General features: G+C 45.8%; 1 pseudogene; it reads left to right on the plus strand.

Annotated features, from left to right (window-relative positions):
- The first annotated feature begins 5,873 nt into the window (after nucleotides 1-5,873).
- LOC116904531 lies at nucleotides 5,874-6,257 on the plus strand (annotated as a pseudogene).
- Nucleotides 6,258-7,130: the final 873 nt, after the last annotated feature.

The following is a 7,130-nucleotide window of genomic DNA, read 5'->3' on the forward strand; positions in this document are numbered from 1 at the left end:
CACTGACAGGTATGATTCAGGCTGAAACAAAGAGTGAAGAAGGGCTTCACTGGTCACTTTCCCACCCCAGAACCAACATGAGGGAAGGAGGAGCACAAGGGAGAGGGTATCTGGGCTCACCGTTTAAGTAAATTCGGGCCCTGATGGCAGGAACGTGACGGGAGCTTGTTCGAATCTGGGCCTTAGCTTACAGGAGGACATTGCTTACATTCGACTTGGGTCTTCCCCAGTAATCCTTTCTCTGGGGATTCTGGAATTGCTCTCCAGGGCACACTCAAAGACAACCAAGTTTTCTGGTGAACACTAACCAGAACAAGAATTACAGATCCATGGACATTGGGAGAAGCATATACAGGACTGGGAACAGTTTGTGTTCCCATCAGCCACACAGGAAGAACCTCGTAATGCACAAATGATACACGGGAGCTTGGGAACGCAGGGGAGGAGGAGAACGTTGTGTGGGTTGTGAGACTAAATCATTATTTCTTACCACTACTCTAATAGAATTTTAAAAAGTTCAAGACTGAATCCCGGTAACCTGGTTTTTGTTCTGGAAAAATATCCAGCATCCTTTTGCAAAAGTATACGAGCAGATTCTGTATTCGACATACGTCTGGAAGTCAAGAAGGTTCTAAAACCTGACAAGAAATAGGATTAAAAACCAGTAAATAGAAACAGAGTGGGAGATGCTGTCATTATCAAACAAGGAGGTTAAGACGGCTTTACAGATGGGCCCCACGGATTCATGAAAGTAAGGAGAGGTCAGATTGGATGCTGGGAAACTCTAACCAGAGAGGCAGCACAGCAATTGGAATGACAGAAATGAAATAACAAGGAAGAAAGTGACCGTAGAGTTAGAATACAGCAGAGCAACATGTGATAAGAATGAGCTCTCAAAACAGAGATTACTATCGGTGGGGCAAGGACTAATAGTGGGCTGGAGGGGCGGCTCACTGGTTAAGTGCACTGGATGCTCTTCCAATATCCTCTTTGGCTTCAGTGTGCACTGGCACACAAGTGGTGCACACATAGAAATGCAGACAGACACCCATACACATGAAATGATGTAGCCAGCAAAATAATTTAACTGAGCCAGGCAGTGCTTGCCCATACCTTTAATCCTAGCACTCGGGAAGCAGAGCCAGGTAGATCTATATGAGTTTGAGGCCAGCCTGGTCTACAGAGTGAGTTTCAGGACAGCCAAGGCTACACAGAGAAACCCTGTCTCAAAAAAAAATCCGACCCCTCCCCCAAACCACACAACAACAACGACAACAATAACAAATCAGCAATAATTGAGAAAACCATCACTGAAAAGGAAAACCAAACTGTAAACTTTCAGATCTTAAAAACTCAAAAGACTCCAGTGTAAGGGGGTTGGGTTGGGGGGAGGTTCTGATACCAAAATCTAGTTCCCTAACTGGTACTCGATTCGTCAATAAAGAAGACTGGGAGCCAATTGCTTGACGGAGGTACAGGTGGCACTTCTGAGACCCAATAGGAAAAGGAGACACGGGGAAGGAGAGAAGAAGGATGCTGCAATCATGTATGAGGCTTTGGGCAGAGCGAGGGCCTGCATCCTCCTCAACGGGCAGATGGCCAAGGACGTTTGGCAGGCGCTAGGTAGAACAAGCCGCTAAGTTTAGGGCAGAAGGAGAGACGGGAAGGGCGCGCATTTCCGAGCAGGAGATATTTGTGCCCCGCAACTGTGCCTAGTGGACAAGTTGTAAAGTAACAGAGCTATCTGTGTGTCTTTTGTCTGGGGATTCAAGGGTCTCGGGTGGAGCTGGTGGTGAGACACCCCCATCCCCAGACCCACCCTTACCCCCACCCCTTCAACACCCTCTCCCCCCGCTGGAGCGGAGGTGGGTAGAGAGACTGTGTCCGGGCTGGCAGTAACTGATCCTGGAGCTAAGCCGAGTGGAACAAAAAGGAGCTGGGAGGAGCTGGTAGAGTGGCCACGATCCTGGTCAAAGGCCATAGCATGTTTTTAAAACTACATGCAACACTCCAGCAATAAAATATTCAGATACTAATAACATAATTGTTGAAATCAAATTGTTGAAAGACAGTGAAGAAGAGGAGATTTTAGAAGATGCTGAGGGAGCAGAGATACCCATTACTCAGAGGAGCAAGGATGGAAATGAGAAGCATCTACCTGTTCTGCACAGCTGGGCAGACCAGGGACACTGGAGTGAGGTTTTATTTCAATTATTAGGAGAAAATATAACTTAGAATGCAAGGGAAAGTGTTTTTCACCGCTGTCTGGGGCCCAATGGCAAAGCAAGCCTGAGAGGACCACAGACACCCAAAAGCCCCTGGGCTCCACTAAGAGGAGGGAGTAAGGAGTGGAGAGATGGGGGAGAAAGGGATGCAGAAGGATTTGTGCACGGTGAAGAGAAGTGGAACTGGAGACTCAAGGGAAGTTGGAACAGCCTGATGTGAGCGGGTGGTGGTGCCACCAAAAGCCCTGGCCCGTGCTGCCTCGAGGGCTATGTCTGGGTCCTTGTCCCTGCAGCAAATGCCAGGGTGGTCTGGGCTACTACCTAGGGTCGGATTGGTGTCTGAGCACTATGCAGAGCTGGCCCCTACCCCTTGTCTGGGCATCATGGGAGAGTTAGCCCCAAGGCATGATTGTGGGAGAGCTGGCCCTGTCACTTGTCTGCCAGTGGTGTGGGCTAGGGAGAGATGCCCTTCTTCTTCATACTTTCATGACTCTTCGTACTTTCAAGATGCTAAACTCACTCTCTTGGTTTATAAAATCCAGGGCCTCAACCCAAGGAATGCTGCATCCCACCTAAATGCTAGGACTTCCCATATCAATTAATGAAACCAAGACAATGCCCACAGGTGTGTCCACAGGTCAACTTGATCTAGCCAGTCCATCCCTGAGATTCTGTTATCGGGTGGTCATTCCATGTTGTAGCAAATTGAAAATTAAAGCTATCACACTGCTGGTGCTCAGATCTGGGAGGTCCACTGGCAACTCTTACTCTAAGAGGGCTCCTCACTTACTGTGAGGCACTGGATGAGCCAGACTCCTTGACATCTGCTTGAAACAAAGTATCCAAGTCTCCAGATTTTCATTTTACATCTTTTTCTGATCTTAAGAAAGTATCCATATTTTATGCTAAAATAATAACTTCAGTTAAGCCCTTTTCACTGAAGACAACTTGGTTATTCTGTGACAGAGCTCTGTGTGTGTGTGTGTGTGTGTGTGTGTGTGTGTGTGTGTGTGTGTGTGTGTGTGTGTTGTTTACATGTGTGTTATGAAGACACTCACTCATGTATGCTGGTTGCAAGGCCAGAAGCTGATGGCAGATATCTTCTATTATGTCCACTTATTTTTTGAAACAGAAATTCTCAGTAGATAAGGAGGTCTCCATTTTAGTTGCAGCAGATGGCTAGTGGGTCCCTGGAATGCTCTAGTCTTCATTCCCCAACACTGACCTTCCACATGCTATGATGGTTTGAATGAGGATGGTCCCACAAGCTCATATGTTTGAATGTCTGGCCCTATGTTACTGGAACTGTTTGGGAAGGATTAGGGGTTGTGCTCTTGGTAAAGTATGAGTGCTTTGATGGGGAAGGTGTGACGCTGTGGTGGGCTTGAGGCTTTAAAAGCCCAGCGGGGCCCAATCTCCCTCTCACTCTGCCTGCAATTTACCAACCAGACATGACCTTTCAGCTACTCCTCCATCAACATGGCTGTCTGTCTTCCACCACACTGCCATGATGATGATAGACTAAGCTTCTGAAAATACTTAGCAATGCAAGGAAATGTAAGCAAGTCCCCAATTAAATGCTTCCTTTTATGTGTTGCCTTGGTCATGGTGTCTCTTCACAGCAATAGAACAGTGACTAAGACAGTTGCCTAACCCTGTGTGCACCTTTTTTTCTCCCACATGAGTACTAGGGATCCTAACTCCAGTCTCTGGAACAGAGACAATTTTATATACTGAGCCATCTCTCCAACCCTGAGGAAGATTTTGAAGGATAAAGGTTGTCACTGTAAGCTAGTGAAATCCTTGACGAGACCCATGTGGTAGTCTTCCATGAGAGCCAGTAACAGTCATAAAAACTTTCATCTTGTCGTTATCTCCATCTTCTCAGAGTTTGAGGGGCCAGGGGATTATTGCAAGAAGCAAGTCTTACACAGAGACAAATACAGACTGCCGACTGAATCTATTCCCCAGGCTTCAAAGTCAAGCTATGTGCCAGTGACATCCAATGTACAATTTATGCTCCCAACTTTTGCCGGTAAATTAGCTTTTTGGAATGCCAGATGCAGTTTCCCTGGAAAACAGCATTGTAAATCTTCTCTAGGTCCCCCCAGTGAGTCTGCAGCAGCCTACTTAAGCCATATAGAGCGCACTGCTTTTCCTCGGGGTGTAGATCAGCATCTCAGAAAGATTAAAGATACTTCCAGCATCCCCTCACCTATCCTTCTATTTCATGCCGACACAATTAGGTCGCCCTTCCTTGAACTCTTGACTGAACACCTTCATCTGGGAGATGCTTCAGATTGGAAATCTTTGATGACTGTGGTTGATAAGTTAAACAGAGCTGACTGGTGGGATCTCAAATAGCATTGGAAAATAGAGAAAAATATACAAAAGTTCTCTCTCTCTCTCTCTCTCTCTGTCTCTCTGTCTCTGTCTCTCTCTCTGTCTCTGTCTCTCTCTTAAGAAAAGATGCCTCTAGCTACACAAAGCAAGTGTATCTTGGTGTAAAACAAACAAAAGGGTCCCACTCACTGCCCAATTCACCAGGATTCCCAAAGGTCACTTTTTGAGGCGATGTCCTGCTACCAAGTAACTTTTAAAGAAGCCTGGAGAATGAATTGATCCCAGCATTCAGGAGGCTGAATCAGTCAGACCTCTGTGAGTTTGACGCCAGCTCGGACAACACAAGCTGTTTAAACCATCTTGGGCTACAGAGAGACGCCCTATAACCTCTCGGAATCTCTGGTTTCCACATCACACCGCCATAAGAAAGATGGGATTACAAATGTGTGCTACCTGGCCCAACTCTACATAGGTTCTGTGGATTCAAATTCAGGTTCTTATGCTTGCTGGCAAGCGTTTCCTGTACTGAGCCATCTGCCTGGCCTTGATGGTTTTTATGTGTGAGAAGGAGGGGGTAAAGAAATGTCTCAGCATTAGGAGCACTTACTGCTCTTTTAGAGGATTGATATTCAACTTCCAGCATCCATTATGAGCAGCTCAAAGCTGTCTGTAACTCTACCTTCAAGGGCTGAGTATTTTCTCTTCACAGACTCTCTGACATAGTTTAGATATGGTTTGAGTGGAGTTTAGGTCCCACTGTGGTAACATTGAGAGGTGGTACCCCTTTAAGAGGACACATCCAGTGGAAAGTCTTTAGCTTTTCAGCTAAATTCCCCCCGGGTGAATTCATGTGTTTCTGGGAGAACCATAATATTATCAGAATGAACTGTTGGAAAGGCCCCTTGTCTCTCTACATCTTTCTTCCTGTCTCTTGGGAGATCTCTCTTGCACGTACTTTCTTGGTATTAAACAGAGCTATTCAGACGGACTTAAGAGTCTACAAAATGGTTTGCTAAGAAGTCTCCTTTATTTATGCTGCCCCTAGTATCATGTATCCTGATACCTAGAATTCCCTTTTCTTCCCAGGATCGCCTTGAACTTGAAGCAGTCTCTGTGCCTCAGCCAGCCTCTCAGGAATTGTGGTTGCAGATAAGAACCATGGCCTCTGATTTCTGAATGCAGGGTTTCCAGGTGGCTTGATTACACTCTTTATGAACGGACATGCCAAACTGCTATTTACATTTTTCACTTAAGGCTCAAAGCTCTCTTTCTCTTCAATGAGGTGGGCGAGCAGCATACACCAACATGCAGATCTTCGTGAAGACCTGACTGGCAAGACCATCACTCTTGAGGTTGAGCCCAGTGACACCATAGAGAATATCAAGGCCAAGATCCAAGACAAAGAAGGCATCCCACCTGACCACCAGAGGCTGATATTCAATGACAAACAGATGGAGGATGGCTGCACCCTGTCAGACTACAGCATCCAGAAAGAGTCCTCCTAGCACCCGGTGCTGTGTCTGTGTGATGGCATCATCGAGCTGTCCCTTCATCAGTTGGCCCAGAAGTACAACTGTGACAATATGATTTCCTGCAAACACTGTACACACCTGCACCCCTGTGCAGTCAACTGCCACAAGAAGTGTGGCCATAGCAAAAAGCCTGCGCCCCAAGAAGACGGTTAAATAAAGCTGGGGCCATACCTGGCCTGTGACCCTGGGACCAAATAAAGTTCTCCTCCATCAACTGGAGCAGTTAAGAAAAAAGACTTATGAGAGACAAGGGACCAGGATTCAAGCAAGACTGTCTTCCAGACTTGAATCTGGACCTGCATCCGTGAAATCTCAAACGGAATCTGTGTGACGATAATAATTAAACAAGAAGAGGCCACGAATTTCAGAAGAAGGAGGTGGGGCCTCGGAAGAATCAGAGGAAGAAGGGGGGGTGGAAATTACGTGAGTAAAGTAATCACGCATGAAATTCTCCAAAGTAAAAAGAAAAATTAGAAAAAGTAATGAGATTGTTCTGCATATACAAACGATTTGAGTTATAAACTCAAATGTCTTGCTTACTTCTGAGAAGGCCTATGTACAATTCCCCGTAAAACTCAACAGCGTCTGGAAGACTTAGCATACAAGATTTTTTTTTACAAAACTTTAGTTTACAAATATGTTCTCCAGACTGTCTCCAGTAGACAGGGTGAGCTGCATACCTGTTCTTAGTGGCAGTCTTTAAACACAGCAGAGTTTATTGCTTAAAGCCCAGTCTTTGTCTATATTTTTACTTGAATTATATGGGGTAGTTAATGTGATAGACTCGATGCTGCAAGAAATCCAGTGGTGTAGGAGCCTGTGTCTCGCAGAAGAAGGATGCCCAGCTTCGTTCGTCAGCTCAAGCCATTCGCAAGCCAGCGCTAACCACTTGAACTTTAAAGTTGACTTTGCTATTTCCCCTTAGTCCATTTTACTGACCTTGGTCAAATCTGAACCATGAAGGAACTGAGAGGTCAATTAAGATGTGATTAGCCACGCTAGCTTTCTGTCGCCACTTTTCTACTCATGA

The sequence above is a fragment of the Rattus rattus genome, chromosome 6 (assembly GCF_011064425.1).
Source record: "Rattus rattus isolate New Zealand chromosome 6, Rrattus_CSIRO_v1, whole genome shotgun sequence".
Taxonomy (NCBI): domain Eukaryota; kingdom Metazoa; phylum Chordata; class Mammalia; order Rodentia; family Muridae; genus Rattus; species Rattus rattus.